Source organism: Vicugna pacos, chromosome 4 (assembly GCF_048564905.1).
Source record: "Vicugna pacos chromosome 4, VicPac4, whole genome shotgun sequence".
In the NCBI taxonomy this organism is placed as follows: Eukaryota; Metazoa; Chordata; class Mammalia; order Artiodactyla; family Camelidae; genus Vicugna; species Vicugna pacos.
In genome coordinates, this window is record NC_132990.1 from 62,677,025 (window position 1) to 62,699,557 (window position 22,533).

Consider the following 22,533-nt stretch of genomic DNA (forward strand, 5'->3'; position numbering starts at 1 on the left):
CAAAAATTATCTTCTCCAGTCATGCAGAGGAGTTGAGTGAATTGACAAAGATTACACAGGTAGTATGTGACATAAATGCACCTTGAACAGAAGTCCCTTAAGACAAAGTCTGGTGCTCTGTCTCATATCCATTCAAGGAGGCTGCCTACAGCTGAGAGAAGCCAGAGGAGCTTGCTGTGAAGTCGTTTGACCAGAGTGAAGGGTGGTTGAATGAATCACTGTGCTGTACACCAGAAACTAACACAACATTGTAAATCATCTAAACTTCCCTTAAAAAAAAAAAAGGCAGGCTTGAGATGATGCTGGGCTTGGGAAGAGCTTCAGAGCAGAGCTTGAGATGGTCCATGGTTTGACTTTGAAAATCAAGGGCTGTAACCTTTGAGTATGAACCAAATAACTGGAGAAGTGCTTGAAAAGGGTTCATGTCCTTCAGGCAAGCAATTCCCTTCTTGGGATTCATCTGAAGGAGAGTTTAATGGATATGAACACATGTATCTGCAAGAATAGCCATAGCAGAATTGCATGGCAGAATAGCGATGTAGTAGAAATGGCCTAAATGTCCAAACATAGGGAAACTTAAAAATAAAGCATGGCACAGTCATATAATGGCATATTGTGTTTTGAATAAAAATGATGATGGGTTGGTCTTAATATTTGGCTCATGGACCCTTTGAGTCTCCAAGAACCATAGAGCTTCTCCCCAGAAGAAGCCATATATGCACATACCCATAAATTTCAACTTGCAATTTTAGAAATCTTCTCAATTTTCCTAAAGCCAGTCCATGGGGCACTATGTTAAGAATCCCTATGTTAAATTGTGCTCTACACTGGAATTTGACACAACATTGTATAGTGACTATAACTCAATAAAAAATGTTAAAAGAAAAGAAGAATCCCTATGTTAGATGTGTTTTTAATGACCTGGAAAGGTATTTGTTTATGCACAGCACAATTATTGTATAAAGCAGTTTGCAAAATGGCATATGTGAGACGTATGTGAATTTTAAAAGAAAAATGTAAATATCCTAAGTATGCAGAAAAAAATTTGAAAGTTTATAGTTGTGCAAGTAGAGTGCACAGGACAGAGCTCAGAACTGTGAGGACTCTGGAGGAGGCCAGGTGTGTAGCAAGTGTGCCCAAGGGCCCCATCTTCTGTTGAGGTAGGCCTCGGGGCCTGACCCTGCCTGATCTGAGGGGACCTGCCCCTACTCTTATAGGAGAGCAACAGTTCTGAGTATTTGCATGAGAACTGTCACTTCTTCCATGTGCCAGTTCTTGAGAACCTACAGGGTTCTCCTGGAAGTATGACACTGAGTCCCAGTTATCAGAGTGACCTTGGGAAATGGGAGAGTATGCAAGGGAGGGGACAAGGATGGAGAGGGAGCCAGGGTCCATGCAAAGGAAGGATTAGTGAAGGATCCTAGGAGTCTCATCAGGAGAAGAGATGATTAAGGATGGGCAAAGTCATTGTCTTCACTCATTTGAAGGCTGTCATGGAGAAGAAGGCATACAGTTTTTGTGCAGTAGTTCAAACCAATGTATATTATGTACATGGCCTTAGCCTTATGCCAAGAGCTGGAGAAACAGACGATGAAGTTCCTCCTACGTGATAGGGGAAGGGAGAGAGTTTAACACAACTTTCCAGTATGGTCTGCTATGTGCTGTATAATAAAGGTATATAGGGGAGCACCTGGAACACAAAGGAGCAACTGAACTACTCTACCTGGGGAAGTTGCAGTGGATTTTAAGGATTGACAGAACTTTTCCAGGCTTAGAAACCTGACAAAGAGAATTCCAGGCAGAAAAAAATAAAATACACAAAGGCCAAAGGCCCACAAAATAGACTGTGTAGAGGAGAGAGGAAGGAGGGAAGGAGGAGTAAAGAATCTCAAATTTTCCACTAAAACATATGAACCCGTGCTATGAGAGCCACAGAAAGTATCACCTGTCCCTCATCCTGTGATGGAACTAGGTCCAATGATGGCAGGTGCAGTGGGGTCAGTAGTGCCTTGGGAAGGAAAGACTCTCCATCAGGCAGAGGCTGGTCATCCCCTTTTTGGAAGTAGATAAAGAGAGACAACTACTGGGTGGGCCATTTGACAGGACTTTCTGATCCCTTCCACCCCAAGAATGTTCCTGGCCCAGCTTTTCAGGGAGATATATTTGTGTATCACCTTCTGTGAAAGAAATGACTCGGAGTTACTATATATTTTTGCTTCCTAACTTAGTAAACTTTTTATTATCTTAATAGCTGGTACCAGAATTCACCAATGAAGGAATTCTTCCTGTTTGGAAAGCTCACATGTCAAGTCACTGTGAGTGGCAGGTAAGACCCCAAGTGAGTGGTAAGAGCTGAAGCAAAAGGAAAACTGGCTAAGCTGTTCAATTTGGGAACATAAGAGGGATTTAGAGATGTGTTTGTATCTCTGTGTCAGTGAGGAAGAGGAGCAATCCAGGGCTGGTAAGGGAGTGAGGGGAGGAGGGACTAAAGAGATGGTCTGTGAGGACTCCGTGAGGTAAAGCCAGAGCCATCATATGCACGTTGTGAAGGTTTCCATTGCTCAAGTTGACTGGCTGAGGGGGCGGATTGGGACTGCAAGGAAACCAATACTTCGCTCTCCAAGTCCCTTGGTCTGTGAGCACATGGAGGGGGTGCGCCTATGGCCTAGAGGTGACCCTGGGAAAAACATCCCATGGGAATTCCCCTGTGGCAGGTTGGTCAAAGGAAAGTTTCAGCAAGGAGATCTCTAATGTTCAATTTGAAGTTGTTGGTATGTAACCCCTTTCCTATCACCTATGTAAATCTTCGAGTAAGTATATTATACTTATCAGCTCTTTGTGCAAGATGACTCACATGTGTGTGAATGTGTGTGTGGAAATTGAAGAAGGCTTAGATTTCTTGTCTGGTTTGTAGCAATGTGGAATAAACAGCACTTCCAGAATCAGGAACCCGGTTTTGGAGGCATCAGAATGCAGTCCCTCCCTGGAAATCTGCAGAAATCTTACAGATTTTTGCTTTTCCATGGAGCATGGACTTAATGATTTGAGCCAACTTTATCTGGATTTTAAAGGGCAGGAGGGAGCAAGTGACATCAGGATTGTAGTTTACTGTTTTGGTGCCTCCAGCAAAATGTCTTTGATACGTTTATTTTGTGCTATTGCATCGTGGGTAGCTTACACAAATCACTGAGGAATTTAAGGAATTAGTTAAAAACACCAATTTTATGAGCAACTGCAGATTCTTATCTCCAGGATCCAAAGGAGAATAGTTCATTTATTCAATGTGTCTTCTGGAATGTATTTTTATAGGCTGTAATTGTTTGAGCCAGTTGAGTGCAATGTATGGTAGTAAGGGTAAGCAGTTAGATGTCCTGAGTTCAAGACCCAGCTCTCATTCTACATTGCTGTGTGAATTTGGGTACCTTCTAGCTTTCTCTGATACATAATTGTCCCATAATATTGGAGTGTTAGACAAAAATGGTGTTCAGCATCTGTATTAATTAAGATAATTAGTTGTATGAAACTTTTTTTGTAGTTGTTGTTCATTTCTCCGTTCAGCTCTATCAACGTTTGCCTTGTGTTTTTAGGTACTCCAATGTTGATTGTCCTGGACTGAATCTTCTTTCATTTTATAATGTCCTTCTCTGTCTCTTCTGATAGATTTTGACATACATTCTGTTTTTCCTAATATAAGTAATGCCACTCCTGGTCTCTTTTATTTGTTATATTATTTTCCATTCAGCCACTTTATTAATTTGATTAGGGAGTTCAGTTTATATGCTTTTTTTATGTATCTTTTCTTTGTGGTTACCATGAGGCTTACATAAGGATCTTATAATTATAACAATCTGTATACTCTTCATCTTTTAACTTTTATACTAAAATTAAAAGGAGTCTACACACTGATGTTGCAATATTCTGTACTTGTCTGTATATTTACCTTTATCAGTGAATTTTATGATTTCATACTATGCTTTCTTTTTGCTGTTTATCAACTTTAAACACTCCCTTTAGTATTTCTTTAAAGCAGTTCTAGTGGTAATAAACTCCCTCAGCTTTTGTTCATCTAAAAAAAGTATTTTGTTCTCTTTTATTTTTGGTGTACAGCTTTGCCAGGTATAGCATTCTTGTTTCATAGTTTTTTTTTTTTTTTTTGCATTACTTTGAATATACGATTTCAGTCTCTTCTGGCCTACAAGGTTTCTGCTAAGAAATGTACTGATCATCTTTTTTTTAACATTTTTTATTGAGTTATAATCATTTTACAATGTTGTGTCAAATTTCAGTGAAGAGCACAATTTTTCAGTTATACATGAACATATGTATTTTCATTGTCACATTTTTTCCCTGTGAGTTACCGTAAGATCTTGTATATGTTTCCCTGTGCTATGCAATATAATCTTGTTTATCTATTCTACATTTTGAAATCCCAATCTGTCCCTTCCAAACTTTTTTTTTAATTAAGCTTTTTTGGGAGGATTAGGTTTGTCTGTTTGTTTTATTTTATTTATTTTATTTTATTTTATTTTTATTTTTATTTTTATTTTTATTTTTTTAAATGAAAGTACTGGGGATTGAACCCAGGACCTTGTGCATGCTAAGCACGTGATCTACCACTGAGCTATATCCTCCCCTCTTTATGAAACATTGACTTAAATAGGACAGAAATACCCTTTTTCCTCATGTAGAGGTCTCAAGATAGAATATAGGTGTCGCTACTTCAAGAAATTCTGAAGGACCCAGGATTGTTTCGTCTTTCCAGAAAGCAGGAAAGCATGAAGAGCCAAGAGGATACCACCCCTAATGATTAAATATACACTCCGGAAGCTGCACGTGACATTTCGCCTCAAATCCCATTGGTTAAACTGTGTCATGTGGCCACGCCTAGTGAAGTGTGGAGTAAAGTTTTTATTCTTAGTGGCTACAGTGCCAGCTAAGAACTAGAGTTCCATCACTCTGATTGAGGAGTAGGTATTCCAGAACGATCAGAAGTCTCTGCCGTGGATTCCTTCTAGACCTAACAGTCTAGGATTCTGGCTGTTACCTACAGTTTGGATGATCAGATATCAAAGCAGCCTCCAACTTTAAGGCCCTCTTCACTGCATGATAGTCAAGGTGCCTTGATCAACAAGTCATGTAGACCAGGGATGTCCCATAGGAACATAAAAGGAACCACATAGAAATTTAAAAATTTCTAATAGTCACAATGGAGAAAGCAAAAGAAACAGGAGAAATTAATGTTAATAATGTATTTTATTTAAGCCCATCATGTAATCACTGTAAAAAGTTATTAATAAGATATTTTACATTCCTGTATTCACACCAAGTATTTGAAATTTAATTTGTAGTTTACACTTACAGCATATCTCAGTTTGAACTAGCTGCATTTCCAGTAACTATGTGCTGGCGGCCACCCTGTAAGACAACACAGTTGTAGATTGTACCTACTAGGACAACAGCACCGTTGTATGGACATGTTAGTTATTTGTTATGAAGGAGCTCTGCTAATTAATTAGTGCAGATTTAACACTGTACTCTGGTCTTCATGAATATGAAAAAGAACATTATCTTCTCCCCTGAGGTTTTCCTGTGGATAAGTGACCATAGGCTGTTTACTTTCTTGATCAGCCGAGGTCTAGCCAGGTGTCCATACCAACTAGCCAGGTCAGGTAGAAATGGTTAGAACCTAGATCTGCCACTGACCAGCTGTGTATCAAGAATGAGATGCTTAATTCCTCTGAGCGCAAGGTCCTTACCTGTGAAATGGCACATATTGAAATATTTTTTAAAATTTTTTTGTCTTTTGGAAACTGGACTCAGCAGAAATGGTACTGGACTAAGAATAAGAGATTTGGATTGTAGCTTCAACTTTCCCCTGACTCTGTGATGCTAACAGTCTTGTCCTGTCTCTTACTTTTCCCACTTTGAAAGTAGGGGAGGTGGTATATTTGATGTTTATTAATTTGTCTTTTTTCTTTTCTAATGAAACCACTTGGCATTAAACTTAAACTAAAATAGTCACATTCTAGAGTATGACTAGGGAGATGATTACTTTCTCAGCTTCCAGCTATTTCCATAAAGGAGAGAAATCTGGGAGATTGAAACATCCATAGTGGTATATCTGTAAATAGACATGTTCTTTGGAAGAAGGAGTGGGAGGGGTCAGGTAGAAATAGCTCTTCTAGGAGTGACTGGGCCTTTAGCGTAGAGGATGGGAAAAACTTCCGAGAGTTCTTTATCATTGCTGATGAAAGTATATATTTGAAAGTGTATATTGAGGAATCTCTCTGGAAGCCAATTGACAAAGTGTATCAAGAGACATAAAGTATGTCCATGTAACAATTTTATGTTTAAGAATTTAAGGAAATGATCTTGTTGCCGAGTCCAAATTCGTTCTGCTCGCCACATGACAGGCCAGTAAATCGGGAGACGAGGTGTTGGGACAAGGAATAGTGACTTTATTCAGAAAGCTGGCAGACCAAGAGGATGGCAGACTAATGTCTCGGAGAATCATCCTGCTCTAGTCAGAATACAGGCTCCTTTTATACAAAAAATAAGGGAGGGGGAGGGAAAACAAGGGAAGGGGTGTGGTTGATTGTTGTAATCTTGCTGCAGGCATTCTTTGTTCTCGCAGCCATCCCCAAGGGCTAGGTCATGGTGTCCCTGTAAACCTCCAACAAAACAAAGGTTATTCTCTACTACAGTCTGATGTTCACGAAGTTCTGTTTATTCAAATGTTCCTTGCTCTATTATTGACGTCACCAGAAAATTAGAAATACTCTGGCTGTAAAAAAAAATAAGGAAATAGTCAAAAAATTACGGTACAGGCCTATGTCAGGGTATTATCAAACCACTAAAGCCCATGTTTTCAAAGAATATTAATGACGTTGGGAAGTGCTCCACTACAGTGTTGAGCCATAAAAGATCACAAAGAACATGTACGATGTTGTTCTAACCCTCTTTTTAAGTTGAGTCTTTCCCAGAGGCTCCCCTCGTATTTCCTGTCCTTGCCTTCCTTCTAGTCCCCACTCCTCCCTTCCTTCTTCATATGTCCTGAGTGAATCTTTATTTTTTTAAAGTTCAGAGTTTCTTAACCTCAGCACTCCTGGGCTGGTTGATTCTTTGTTGCAGGCGGGGGCAGGGCTGTCCTGTACTTCGTCAGATGGTGGGCAGCAGCTCTGTCCTCTCCTCACCAGGTGCCAGGGGCACTGTTCTCCCAGTTGAGATGACCAAAAATGTCTCCAGACATTGCTAAATATCCCTTTGGGAACTAAACCACCCACTCCTTCCTCCAGTTTGGTGGATATCCAAGTTTGATGATTATTAAATTATTCTTGCCGGCGAGAGGTGGAAATTGAGGATTCTTTTTGGTTTCCCGCCCTGTCTTTCATACACACATGCACACACGCACCACTGAACACATCTTCATACCCTCACGTTAACACAGATGTCAGTTGTCTGAGACAGCTCAGGCTCTGTGCACCGTGGGCATCTCCCACCTTGGGAGCGTTCCCCCCGTGGGGGCAGGGCTTGGTGAGCGTGCAGAGCAGTCTTTTCTCTCTTGGGTCATCCTCTGGTTTCCAGTGTTTTGATGGAGATACCTGCACTTTGGAGCTCAGTGATCAGGACTTGGAGCTGAGACTTCACATGGGTTTACCGTCTGTTCCAGGAAGCTAAAGCTGTAGACCAGTAAATAACTTCATTCTTAACCTCAGGCAGCTCATAAAAGCCATTTATCCTTCTCAGGACAACTGAGTGCTCACCTGGGCAAACGTCAGCCTTCTCAGAAAAGTAGACTGCTCAGCTGGACAAACCTCTCACTCATCAGACAACCGTTTACTCACGGACACTCCCTTCAGGATGCTAGCCTTTCTGTGTCCTCCAGTCCTAAACTATTCAGACAGAGACCTGCCTGAAACACTCAAGTCCAGACCCCCAGACCCCAGGATCCTTTAGTAATGTCACCTCTTGCCTCCCTTTTCTGAGACACACCAGAACCCTCTTGAGGTGGTGTCCTCCCCAGTGTGACCAGTAATAACTCAGCTTTGCCTGGTGGAAGGAGGTATCTTCGCGGGAACTGGCAATCCCCCAGAGCCTGACTGCTTTCCAAGAGGGGCGTAATGCAGGACCTGATGACGCTTACAGAAAGATCAGGAGGAAGTTTTGCAACAGCAGCTTTTCTGCGTCTTTGGCCACATGAAATTCCTAGTCATGGTGTATGCACACTGCACTCTGTAGGTAGAAAGGAGGCGACAGGAGGAGTTACGATCCTCCTGCCCAAGGAGTGTGAGTATAAGTGGAATAGAGTTAAGGTCACAAGTTTCATGAGCATTGAAAAAAGGCAAAGTTTAGAAACACACATGAACAAACACACACATATATATACATTGGAATTATGGACTACTTCATTTTTAAACTTTTCTGTATTTAACATTTGTTTCTTAGTGAAGATGTCTACCTGTTCATTAAGTAATTACTGTTAGAATTTTAGATGAAATAATATAATTTTCTCCTACCATATACTGACAGAGCCAGGCTCTTGGCTTCAGAATCTACTACAGAGTTGGGAGTCTATCATTTATAGCAAGTACTAATATGAAGTATGAATGAAAAGGATTGTGATTCCCCTTTTTTCCTCTTTGCATTTCTTTCACAATCTCATGGCTACTAGTAAATGCACTTAGCAGTGAGATGAGGTGGTTGAGCTGTGGGGCATATGACAGGATACAATGACCAGGCACTAAAGTAAATCATAGTGCTGAGACCCAGGCACGTGGACAGATGGATGTAGAAACTAGGATACCCTTGATCCAGTGCGTCACTGTACAGAAGACCGCTCTGGGTTTGGCTTCCACTGTACCTCTTACTAATTCTGTGACCATGAGCAAATGCTTCACTTTTTGACTACAGTTTCTTCACCTGCAAAGGTGAGATACCTGTACCTGCCCATGAACCTCATGAGTTTGTTTTAAAGACCAAAGGAGATAATGGTTATATACATGTTTAGAAAACAGTTTAAATACATGGTGTGAGACTACCTCTCAGTTTTTCAGATGTCTCCTTGATTGATATTGACATAGATTAAGACAATCAGCCCACACCCAATTTGAATGCCAGGGCTATTTAACTCTGTGAGATTGTTTGAGACAGAGATATAAGCATTTGGGGATCTCCACCTTATCTTACATTTGAAGCACCGTGGCCTGGCATAGCACCAGGGTCCTGGCTGGAGACCCCCCCACCCCCCAGCTTGCAGCCTAGCTCCACCAGGGCTGTGGGGGTGCTAGGTGTGCCCGCTGAGAGCATGCCTAGGAAGAACAAGTAGGAATGCTTGCCACAGCTGCTTACCATCCCTCGTTAGTATTTCACGCCTAGCACATAATCCACTAGTTGGATTTTACAGGGTGGGGTCAGAGGGATGAGGAGAATGAGGGAAGAACAGATGGATAAGTGCAGCATCTCCTGCATCCACTATTTTTTACTGTGTTCCCACCATCTTCTAGTAAATGCTATCTCATTTAATACCCAGGGCTGATGCTAGTATAAGGTCTGTGTGACCCAATACAAGCTTCAAGAGTTTAAGTAATTTACCCCAAGTCACAGAGCTTATCAAAGGGAGGGCAAGAATTCACATTCAGCTGCATAAACTCCATTCTGCCTTATTCTGTTGAGCAAGGAAAGACATTTCAGATTTGTAGATTGACCCCGTGAATGGGACTACAGCAATACTAGTTTCCTACTACAAATTTTTTATATCAACTGCAGATGGCAAGAGGGCGGAGGGCAAAAGAAGGTTCTCATTTCTTCTGAAATGAGAACTTTAATCTTTAGTGATCTTAATTCTTCCACATGAGCAGAATTTATGCATAATGATGCAAAATGCTCATGTATACAAATCATCATAAAAGTGGATTACATTAATATCAGGCAGTTCCTAGAGCTAAATGCTTTACTCCCCCCCCCACTCTCCATATTTTGATCCCAAGAATCAAATAATCCAAGAATGTCATAATCCAGTGTTAACCGAATGAGATATACATGAAATTCACAAAAATAACTAAATATTCATATATTTTTAAAGCTATTTTTGAATAAGGGGGTGAGGATGACTTTAGGAAATAACTTCCCACTTTTTTGACTTTTGAAATACAAACCGGAGAGAGTATGTGAAAACAGAATTTGATAGTTTGGGGAAAAGATTTTTCTAAAATCCCTGTGACCTGCTCAGGATATGAAAAGGGTCACACTTATTTATTACTTGTAAACCTACATGCCCACTAGAAGGAGATGTAGTATTTCCTTTTTTTCAGACTTCCCCCACATCTGATTTTCTAGGAACCTTAGATGCTTACTCAGTTCAATGAGGGATCAGTCCTTTTCTAATGTCAAGCCTAGGGAGAAAGCTGGGTTCTGAGCACCTGCTTCTCTCTGCCACTTGGTGGCACTGTTGTAGCTCAGTCCTGCGGAGCTCTGTAGTTGGTTTCCCTCTCTGGAATCATGTGCTTGCTGGTCCAGGTCCTTGTCCAGACTGAAAATCTTCCTTGATCTCCAGAGTAATTGTCCTTTTCAGTTACATCCATAAGCCTAGGCATTTTTGCCCACCTCGCTTCGCTCTGCCTGAGTGCTGCACCTGAACCAGCTTTCCCTGTGTTGGCTTGAGATGTATGTGCTAGTTTGTGTTTCCTTTTCCTAAAGGTAATTTTATTTCTGGTGTCTGTTGCCTTTTCCTGAACCACTGATTGAATCTCAGTGAGCAGCAATGGAGTCCTTGTCAGTTTCTTCCAGAAGACCCTATACTCCTCATGTAAATTGACCCTTCCTTCTCAGTGAGCTGCTTTGCATACCGTTGGTCTCTGGAAGTAACAGTTCTGATACAATAATACAAGATTCTGTTCTGACTCTCCTTGTGCTTCAGTATCACCTATGTTTAAGTAACTCAGGGATCCCAGAAAGCATTTTTTTTCCTGAAGGATTTCTTTTTCCATATCTAAATGGAAGAATGGCTATCATAACTTTAAAATTCATCCGTTCAACAGATACGCTGTTTGATGTCTTGATAGGCACCTTATTGCTGATATATTACGTGACATCCTGGAAAAAAAAACTTGGAGTTTGCAGTCTGAGAAAAATTGGGCTTTGAAGCCTGGCTCCCAGTCATCACTTGTGTGACCTGGTTATTGTTGTCTCAGACCAGGATTTCTCTCCCCTTGCCTCCTGTCTCTGCCTCACTGATCCAACCTCCATGCTGCACTTCCGCAGATTGATTCTAGATTGATTCGTCTAAATCACTGCTCTCTGTAATAGGCTTTAAAAAAAAACCCTCTTGTATATTCCAAGTTTTCTATGTTGATCATGCATACCTTTTGTATTTTAGAAAGAAAATAAAGCAGGGAATGCATAAATAAAACATGATGGCAGACCACACAGCGGTTAGAACTAAATGGCTAACTCTATATGCATCTTCAAGGATAAATCTCCAGATCACTTTGATGAGTGAAAAAAGCATGTTGCAAATATGTTCCGAATGGTTCTATTTATGTTCAATTTCAGACATACAAAGAGTAGAATAAGTTGAGATTTGAAGAATCCAGTAGATAGGTTTTTCCTTTCCCTACCAGAGTTCAAAATCATCACACTCCAGGCACCCCAGGGGGAGCTCTCTGAGTAGCTTCTGAAAGGACCCTTCATTTGGTTTGAGGTGGGGGAAAAGTGCATTCCCTTCCCCTCCTGTATGATGGGATGGGGTGAAGGAAAGCAGAGCACCCTGGCAAATTCCTTTTCTGAAAAGGCCCCGGTTCTTTGATCTCTTCATCCTCAGGAAGAATGAATTGCAAGCCCTTTCCTAAGGCCTCCAGGTGAGTGATGGGGTCATGTTGGCCACCTGTCCTCAAGTCTTAACATACAATATCTATGCTTCGGGACATGGGGTATTTGATAGGTACTTATTTGTAGGTGGTCTTTAAGAGAGATTTCTGCACAAACTCCCAGGCAGTAGGAGATAATGTTGTTAACACACTTTTACATTTCATCAAAGCCCAAAGTTTTGACAAACAGACCCCAGTGACATTCATTCAGTGTTCTTCTGTGCCCAGCCCTGTTCTGGGCACTGAGACGTGAACAAGGCCAGGTTCCTGGCTTTGGGAGTTGTAGGACTGGTTGGAATTACCTTCCTAGTGAGTTTGCTGCAACTGTGCCCTGCAAAAAAGCTAAGCCTCATCACAGGGGTGACTCACTGGGATTACACCGCGTACTTCCCCACTTGGGGCCTTTGCTGTGCATGACCCTCTGCTTGCGGTGACCTTTCTTCCTCTAGTGAACACATGCTCACCCCGAAGACCAGCAGCCTTCATTGGTGCCTGGCCCACTGCATCTCTCCCATTCTGACCCTTGAGACTTCCTCTGTACACCTCTAACCCTTATCCCAGTCAGCCTGGCGTTGACTTGAGCTGTGCGTGTATCTGTCTCCGCAGCTGGACAGGGGGCTCTGTGAGGACTGAGCCCTTGTTTTTTTCATTTCCGTGTTTTCTAAGATGCCTGATGCAGGGACTGCACCTGGTAGAATGGAGGACACTTAAGTGCACCTCTTCCATGAGCTGCCTCCGCTCCTTCTAGGGTGGGTGTCAGGAGGAGTGGCTGGACAGATGTGGGGAAAGAGCATGGGACAAAGCATCATGAGGCCTGGATTTTCCTTCCTGCCCTCTCAGCCTCCTAGTCCCTGGGTGATCACTTGCCCTCTTCAGGCTTCAGTCTTCACTTCTCAGATGGGGGCTCGTGGCTCACGGCTCTCAACACGTGAGAATCCGTTGCTATTTGCTGCGCTTCTTTCAGATCAAACCTCCCTTGCATCTGTCTCTGTCTCTGTCTCTCTCTCTCTCTCTCTTTCCTTCCCCCTGTCCTTCCTCTTAGGTGCGTAATAAACTGAGAGTTTACAGTAAAAGCACAGGAAGAGCTGAATGATGCGTTCTCTTCAGGAAAGTACCAGGTCCCCCAGGTAGCCAGCAACTGCTTCAGGAACCCCGAGCCTCCCTGAGCTTTGGCTCCCGAGGGCTTTCAGTGTAGACCCGGCAACCCACCTCAAGCTTTTGATGTGGCTTTGACAGGACACATTACGCAAGCAGCACTGGTTCAGAGCTACAGAAATGCTTGCTGCTTTCTGCCACCAACCCCAGGGATTGAACAGTGGTAGGGGACAGTCAGGGAAATTGGCAGAGAGCATGAACCTCAGTCACACCCACCTGATCCCAAGACTTCAGGTGGGACCAGCCTCTACTCCACCAAAGCTCTTAAAGAGGGAAACAAACATACCCTTAAAATCTGTGTGCACCCTAAGGAGCCAAGTGGTACTCAAAGGACGTCCCTGGGGAGACAGTACATTGAATAGTCAGCCCCTGAATCTTCAGAAGTGTCTGTGCTCTTATAAAGAAGCAAGGAATCCCCAATGTGTTTATTCATATGTTTCTTCTTAATAGAAATAAAAGTGATGGCAGAGCCTGAAGATACGGTTCTTACTCATGGCTTTCATCCAGTGCATTCATTCTTTCATTCATTCATTCACTTAGCAAAAATTTGAGGACTTATGCTATACATGGCACTGTGCTGGGCATGAGGGACACAATGGTTTTGGGTAGAAGGATAAATAGATAACAGATGTGTGAATATTGATAGGGATATAGACATGGATGTGGGTATAGATGCAGGTGTGGATATGGGTGTGGATACAGATATCGACTGGGCCCTTGCAAAGCTCAGAATCTGGTAATGGGCACAGGCATTATACCAACAGTGGCACCTGTAATTGTGGTAACTGCCCAGGGGAAAAGACTGGTGAGCCACACACTACACTATGGGGGGATCCTGAGTGAGTCTGCAAGGCTTCCTACATAGAGTCATTTGGGAGCTGAGCTCAAGTGAAAGGAGACCACCCTCCCCTAAACCCTACCACAAACTCTGGTCAAACTAACTGTAATGTGGGCTTTGGAGTCAGACTGCTTGAGTTTTTTTCTTTAGAGCTCCGTTATAAAGTAAGTAGTTCTACAGAGTCATCCAGGACCCAGACTCCTTCCTTCCACCCTCCCATCTGCAGCCCTTGACTGTTGCTTTCAGTTACGGGCGGCAGGATGCCTGGCTGCTGCTCCAGTAGGCATCACAGCTAGTTTCAGGTGCCAAGAAAGGAAGGACCAAATGACTAAGGGGGTATTTCCTTTCAAAGAGGTTACCCACGAGTTCCAGCCATGGGATTCTGCCTACATCTCATTGGCCAGAACTGGATCTTACAGCTACTCCTAGTTGCAAGAATGTCCGGGAGGAGGCGAGAGGATTTTAAACTGGGCACTTTGCCTCTTTGAACCAAATCAGAGGAGACTGGGTGGTAAACTAGCTGGGTCTGCCCAAGCTGTAGTCAGTATTTACTTCTTCTTGGCCGTCTGTAACTTTTCCTCACTTTGGGCAACACTAATCAGATTGTCTTTCTTTCTGGAAATGAACCTGCTTCAACGATAGAAGTTCCTGATGTCCTGCCTTCCTGAAACCAAAGGATGGACTTCCAAAACTTGGAATCCCAAGCAAAAGAGATAAAGATGGAAAAACAGTTGGAGTGTGTTCATTTCAAGGTATGGTCAGAACTATTGGTTATTTCCTGCTACTTAGAGCCTGGGACTGCCCACTTTCTGGGTTTTTTTCACACTTGGTTTTTTTTGTCTTCTCTTAGATTCTGTGAACCAGACTCACAGAGCTTCTATTCTTTCTTCCTGGATGCCTTTTACTTAGTGCCTTCTCCCCCCTCCCCATCCCACTGCCTCCTCTTCCCCTCCCCTCCCTCGGCCCCCAGCACCCTGCTCTTCACTGGAAGCTCTACCTAGCAGTCAGGTGGTGGGAGTTTCTATTCCAGGCAGTTGCCCCTATGTCTGTGCCTCTTCCCAACCCCACCCTCTAGACTGCAAACTCCTAGAGGGATCTGGTTCATTTTAGGGTTTCTAGCGCCTAGCATGGTGGTTAGCATGTGGGGTTTCTCATGTGCCTTTGCTGTGGTTGTATATAGGTGCATCAAGGTGCTGGGGACTGTCACAGAACAGACAAAGCAGAAGACAAGACTCTTGTCCTTGGAGAGATTCCTGACCATGTCTCCAGAACATTTCTCAGGATCCCACCAGCTGGACAGACTTGATAAGACCTTATTCTTCAGTAAGTCCTGGTTTATGGAGCCACCCCCCACTCTGTGTCACAACACATTCTTACCACTCTCACCTCTTCCCCTTCCTCCCCCTCCTCTCCTTCCTCCTCCTTCTTTCTTGTCCTCATTACCTTCTTCTTAATCATCATCATCATTATCATCATCATCATTGTTAGCGCATATTGAATATTTACTATGTGCCAGGCCTATTCTAAGTGTTATCGAAGAGGATAAACCTCTTGCCCAAGATTAATTTCATTGCAAGGTTAGGACTCAAACTCAAGTCAGTTTGACCCCAAACCTGTGTTCTTGACCCCTTCCTCTCTCAGCCATAGAGACTCGGGGAGGATGGAGAACAGCTCTAGCCATTCTCCACCTTAACATCCCTCCATGAACTGGACTCTGCAGTGTCCACTGTGGTGCACGCGGGTGCGTGCTGAGCCCTCGTCCTGCAGACCCATGCTTCTCTTCATCTGCACGGAGCCCTCCCTCACACCTACCTGTCTCTACTCTGCTTCACTCACCCGAGGTTCTGGTCCTGCCACATCTTGGTGTACCAGTTATGCGCCATGCTGATGCCTCTGCCATCCATTCTCCCCACCTGAAATGCCTCCCCTATCCACCTGTGCAAATCACATTCTTCACTTAAGACCCATGTCGAGTGTGGAGGCACGGGATCTGATTCGCCCCTCTCCAGACCTCAGCTCCTTCTTCTCTAAACCTCCACAGCACCTCTGTCTTCTTAGGGTCTAAGGAAGCAGCCTGGGGTGGGGAGGAGATAGGAAACCAAGGCCTTAGAGACAGACACACTCTGTGAAATCCCTTTTCAGCCTCTCCCTAGCTTTATGAATAATTTTGGCAAGTTACGTACCCTTTCAGAGTCTCTTAGTAAGAAGGAGATAATAGTGACACCATTGGCTGTTATCATTTCTGTCTAGTCTGCTAGGGTACTCATGGCCCCGTAGCAACTTCCTGGCCTCCTGCTATCTGAGTCCCCCAGCAGCTGGTGGGCAGCACCCTAGACATGAATATCTGCCCCATATAGGATGGAAATTCTACCTCAGCAGCCTTGCCACTGGTTTATACTGGTAGGTCAGATAAAGGGCATTTCAGACTGTGTGGAGAAGTGGAGGATGTATGCACGTACAGAAGGAAAATAACCTCGTTCTAGTTTTGGAATTGCCTCTTACTCGTCGTGTGATTCCATCAAGTCTCTGCCCCTCTCTGTCTCAATTTCCGTCTGTAAAATGTGATAGTGGGACTCAGTCCCTAAGCAGCGTCCACCTGGATCAGCTCTTAGGGTCTGTAACTCTGTCTCAGGGGAGTCAGCTTGGCTTTGGATGCTCCCTGGTGTTGGGGGGCGTGAATTATTAGTGGTGGATCATCCTGCACTAGAAGAGTCCAGGATGTGTGTGTGTCTGTAGGAGTGGGGGGATTGGGACCAATCCAGGGGACTGCTAGGAGGATGTGTGACATCAACCTAGAAAAAGCTGCTGGGAACTCAGCACCACTTGGAATTCTTGAAGACACCCCAGACGGTCTTTATGGACGACCCTAAAGTCAAGCAGTTGGCATTCCCTGAGCACCGGCTGTGCGCCCATGTGACGCTGGTAGGAGCTTTACACTTAAAGCTGTGTTTTGACATGGACAGTTGAGTTCCTCGTACGCTCTGTCTCAGGGTGTAGCATCAGCGATGGTCCAAAGAGCCTCTTTTGTTTTATTTTTATTTTATTAATTTTATTTTCTTCCCTGCACCCTCAGTCCCCTCTCCTGCCCTCCCCCGGCTCTGTCATAGAGATATGTGTATATTTTTTAAATGTGTAGTGTTTACAGTGAATGTGTAAGCTTTTAATTTACCTGTATGATGCCGTCTTATATGTCTTACTCAGTTTCTTCTTCCTTCACTCAATATTTTACTTTAAGACTCTGTCCACTTCAGTGGATGTGTTTGTTGTTGACATTTCCAACTGCTACATAGCTGCTTGGTGTGGACCGCTTAGTACTTCCTGTTCTGCTAGGGATGATAAGTGTGTTGCCTCCAAGTCCCAGAAGCAGTGGGGCAGGTCTTGTCTGCTAGGGTACTCACTGCTTTTTTCCTAGTGCTTTTTTTTTAATTTTATAACTTAAAAAATATTTTTATTTAAAAAATCAGAAATTAGAAGATGTTTGGTAACCTTTGATTCTCTAGTGCTTTGTAAAGGCAGACACTTGGTGCTCATAGAGAGCGTTTTAGGTGCTGCATAGCGTAACTGTTAGCAACATGGAGTTACAGACTGTATTGTATCACAAATGTCCTGTCAGTTTGGTGCTAGTAAGTCATTGCTAGCCCTCTTTGTTCACTAAATTTACCATTTTAAATAGGTCAGGAGCAGGCCTCAGGCTAACATTTGCAGGCAGCACACTCTAGCTGAAATTTAATTACATTGGAAATTCAATTAAAATGTAATTTAGTAAAATCTATTTATTTAAATGGTTCCTTCTGTTTTTAATAAGCAACCTGATTTTCTACTTAAAGAAGTCACATTGCATATATAATAGAATCTAAATGTTGCTGGTTATACAAACATCATTATTATATATTCCATTAAGAAAGAAAAATAATTGTACTGATTAACTATCATACACCACTGAGTATAAGAAGCATGCTGCTTTCAAGATTTTAAAATATGAACAAGCATGCATCTTTTTTTGTTTCCTTTACCAAATAAAGTTATTTAAGTAAAGAGGAGGGTTGATTTAATGGAAGAAAAACAGTAAATAAATGACAATTCTGGTGAATTTGGTAGAAATGAAGGTGCTACTACAGGAGTGACTGGAGTTTGGGAAACACGGAAGTATCTCATGTGGGTGGTCCTCAGACCATGCGCTGCGAGAGAGGGTGGTTCTTCCTGCTTGGCAGGCAGAGAGGAGAAGTGGTCTTCCCCAGGCCACAAGGCTAAGAGTAGATTTATATTCAGGCAGGTATGTCCCAAGTCCCTGCTTTCAAGCCCTCAGAGTCCAGCAGACTTGTGACCTGATTCCAGCTTGGCTTCTCTCCTGCCTGTCCTTTCTGAGAGGCCTTGACGAGTGCCCAGAACACGGCCTATTTCCTTCCAATCATGAGCCCTTCAGAGCACCTGAATGCTTTCATGTTAGCAACCGCTAACACTCCCACCTGAGTATGAATTGCTGCGGTCTGGTACCTTTCTCACCATGGCTACGTTATCAACAGAGAAGGCAAATGACGATGAGTGGACATTTCTGGTACTTAGGCATCCACTAAGGGATGCATATTGAGGACAGAGACTATTCTAGTGATAGTGGTGATAGCAGTAGTAGCAGTAATGCTTTGTTAGTTATAAGTGTTATTTTCATTTTTATTTTTATGTGATCCTGGCCACCATCATGAGTAGGCATTATCCTCATTTTACAGGTGTAAAAATTGACAATGTTAATTTGTCCAAAATCACACAATTAATAATTGGTGAAACTGTAAGTAGATCTGTGAAGGCACTGCTTTTCTGTCTTTTTTTGTATATATATATATTTTATTGAAGTATAGTCAGTTTACAATGTTGTATCAATTTCTGGTGTACAGCATAATGCTTCAGTCATACATGAACATACATTTATTTGTTTTCATATTCCTTTTCACCATAAGTTACTACAGTATACTGAATATAGTTACCTGTACTATACAGTATAAACCTGTTGTTTATCTATTTTATATATATATATATGTGTGTGTGTGTGTGTGTGTGTGTGTATATATATATATGTATATATATATATATATATATATATGTATGTATATATATATTAGTTAGTTTCTGCAAATCTCGAACTCTCAATTTATCCCTTCCCATCCCCTTCCCCGCCCCGGTAACCATAAGTTTGTTTTCTATGTCTGTGAGTCTATTTCTGTTTTATAAATAAGTTCATTTGTCTTTTTTTTTTAGATTCCACATGTAAGTGATATATGTTATTTTTCTTTCTCTTTCTGGCTTACTTCACTTAGAATGACAATATCTATGTCCATCCATGTTGCTGCAAATGGAATTATTTTATTCTTTTTATGGCTGAGTAGTATTCCATTGTATAAATATACCACAGCTTCTTTATCCAGTCATCTGTTGATGGACATTTAGGTTGTTTGCCTGCCTTTCTCTTTTTTTAATTAAACTTTTATTTTGAGATAATTGTAGATTCACTACTGTTAGAAATAATACAGAGAGATCCAAGAGATCTGGGTGTATTACTGGATTGATGATCACTTTCCCTCATTGGGGACATCTTGTGAAATTGTCTCACCATGTCACAACAGGGTGCTGACACTGATGGAATCAAGATGCAGAGCATTTCCATGGATCTGTCCCCTGGTGCTGCCCTTTTGCAGTCACATCCACCTCCGTCTCCTACACCCCATCCCATTCCTGACTCCTGCCAACCACTCATTTGTTCTCCATTTACATATTTTTGTTACTGCAAAGATGTTACCTATATGTTGTTACACAGTATGTAACATTTTGAAATTGTTGTTTTCATTCAGCTTAATTCTCTGGGGGTTCATGCGCCTCATTCAGTGTGTCAATAGTTTGTTCCTCCTACTTCTGAGAAGTGTTCCATGGTTTGTCCATTCACCTGTTGAAGGTCATCATGGTTGTTTCCAGTTCTTAGCTATTACAAATAAGGCTTCTGTGAACAACCTTGCTCAGGTTTTTGTGTGAACGTAAGTCTTCATTTCTCTGGAATAAATGCCTGAGAATGTGATTACTGGATTGTCGGGCAGTTGCGTGTTTGTTTTATGAGAAACTGCCAGACTGTTTTCTGGAGTGGCTGTACTCTTACATCTCTCACCAGCAGTGTATGAATGACCCCATTTCTCTGCATCCTCATTAACATTTGGTTTTGATTAATTTTAATTTTGGCTAATGTAACAGATGTGCAGTTATATCTCACTGTAGTTTTGATTTACCTTTCCCTTATGGCTAATGGTGTTGAATGTCTTTTACGTGCTTGGCTGCCATCTGTATATCCTCCTTGTTGAAACTTTGCTACTTTTTTTCCCCCAAATACCCTTCCATTTTCCCCAAATATTCTTTCTTCTAAAAAGTTAAAATTTGTATTGAGGTAATTGTAGATTCATATGCAATTGTTAGAAATAATACAGAAATCAATAATAATAAAATGAAGAACTCAGAAAGGGGGCAAAAGATTTGAATAGACATTTCTGTAAAGAAAATACACAAATGGCCAATAAGCACATGAAAAGATGAGCAACCTCATTAACCATCAGAGAAATACAAATTAAAACCACAATGAGATATCATTCCACACCCAATAGGATGTTACAATTAAAAAAGAGAGAAAATGACAAGTGTTTGTGAGAAAATGGAGGAATTGGAACCTTCACACACTGCTAGTGGGAATGTAACATGGTGTAACTTTTTGGAAACCAGTCCGGCAGTTTGTAAGAAGGTTAAATGTAGAGTTAGCATATGATTTAGCAATTCCATTCCTAGGCATACACTTAAGAGAACTGAAAACATGTGTCCACACAAAAACTTGTACATGAATATTCATAGTAACTTTATCCATAATAGCCAAAAAGTGGAAACAATCCAAATGCCTATCAAATGATGAATAGGTAATAAAATGTGGTATATCCATACAATGGGGTATTGTTCATCAATAAAAAGAAATGACATATTGATACATGCTGCAATAAATGCTAAGTGAAAGAAGCCAGTCACAAAGGACCACCTATTGTATGATTTCAGTTATGTTATATGATTTCAATTATATGATATATCCAAATCCATAGAGACAGAAAGTAGATTAGCAGTTTCCTAGGGCTTGGGATATAGAGGGATTGGGGGAGTAATAGGTAAAAGATGCAGAGTTTCTTTGTTTGGATAATTAAAATATTCTAAAGCTGTGGTAATGAATGCACAGCTCTGAATATACTAAAAGCTATTGCATCATATACTTTACGTGAGTGGATGGTATGTTACGTGAATCGTATCTCAATAAACTTTTTTTAAAAAATAATACCAAGAGATTCTGCGTACCCTTTACCCAGTTTCCCTCAATGGTAATATTTTGCAAAACTATAGTATAATAGAATATTGATACCAGGATGTTGAGATTGATACAATCCACTGTATTATTTAGATTTCCCCAAATTTACTTGTACTCATTTTTCTGTCTCTGTCTCTGTCTCTCTCTTTCTCATTCTCTCCGTCTCTGTGCACGTGTGCATTTAGTTCTATACATTTTATCACAAACGTAGATTTCTGTATCCATCATCACAGTTAAGACACTAAACAGAATATTGCCTCTTTTAAAGCTCTGTTCACCCTAGATTCTGTCTGAGGAGGAGCTCCAAAGACTTTTAGTTTGTCCTCACTGTTATTAACCAGGTCAGAGCAGCTGCCCCCCTTGCCTCCAAGCGCGCTTCTCCTTGCTGTCAAAGGGCAGAAGTCACAGAGGAGCATGAATTCCCACCCACACCGGAGGGACGGGAGGTTGGGATTGCTGGCACCATTCATCTAGATTCTAGAATCACCCACACTTTTGAAAGAGTAGGAAATTATCTTACCAAAAGGAGGAACATGAATTCTGGAAGGGGGATACGCCCCCATGTCTCCACTCCCGCTTTCTCCTCCCACCAATTTCGGAAGCGATCTCTCTAACTCCCAGGCCTGGTGGGTGACTTGTCAGCGCTTTCGGAGATCAGGTATCTGTTGGGTTGCCAGCAGCTAATGCTCTCAGGGAGAGGACTGGCAATGATTCATCTCTACTAATCCCTGTGTTTTCATCAACCTTGCTTCTGTGTAAGGGGACAGCCCCGGTCGCTCTTCCACATCATCATCACTTTGGTTTCTCTCAAATGTTTGCTCAGAAAAAGCCCAGAGTTTGGCCCCAGTTCATTCTGGGCTTCCAGGGGAATTTCCCATCCTTCTTGGACTCCATGGGCGAAGTTGCTAGAACGTTTACTCCTTACCTGGCAAGGCAGAAGATGAAGCTGGCTCTGGCACAGATTTTTCTGTGGGATCAAAGACAAACTTAGTTGGACCCCTTCATTTGGGACAAAAGATATGGGAAAAGTAGTCATTATCACTGTCTGTTTCTCAGCTGTGATCCCACTGCCCCCAAAGCACTGGTCCTATCACAGCTGACCACGTGCTAGTCTCAGCTCTGCCTTCCACCTGGATCTTATAAACCAGCCATGACTTGGCCATCTAGCACTTCCCTGGTGTACATCTATCCTTTACAACTCTAACTGTGGACCCTGAATGCTGACTTCATCATCTGGACCCTCCCTCTCCAAAACCTCAAACTCCAGCACTCATGATCCCAGTTAAACTTTGCATTGTGACTGG

General features: G+C 42.2%; 2 long non-coding RNA genes across 4 annotated transcripts in view; one reads left to right on the forward strand and one right to left on the reverse strand.

The window, feature by feature from the left end:
- LOC116280353 (uncharacterized) overlaps window positions 1-19,502 on the forward strand; it is a 103,077-nt gene extending 83,575 nt beyond the window's left edge. For both annotated transcript variants that reach the window (XR_012072219.1, XR_012072220.1), the window contains 4 exons: window positions 2,252-2,326; window positions 14,500-14,609; window positions 15,038-15,180; window positions 19,473-19,502. This is a non-coding gene — a long non-coding RNA (uncharacterized lncRNA). The remainder of the gene's footprint in view (window positions 1-2,251; window positions 2,327-14,499; window positions 14,610-15,037; window positions 15,181-19,472) is intronic.
- Window positions 6,447-21,882, reverse strand: LOC140696138 (uncharacterized). Of its 2 annotated transcripts, XR_012072217.1 has the most exons (4): window positions 21,750-21,882; window positions 15,694-15,931; window positions 7,096-8,273; window positions 6,447-6,784 (listed from the first exon to the last, which is right to left on the reverse strand). It is a non-coding gene; the product is annotated as an uncharacterized lncRNA (long non-coding RNA). The 2 variants fall into 2 exon arrangements; XR_012072216.1 differs by having other exon boundaries at window positions 6,447-8,273.
- Between the last annotated feature and the right edge of the window lie 651 nt (window positions 21,883-22,533).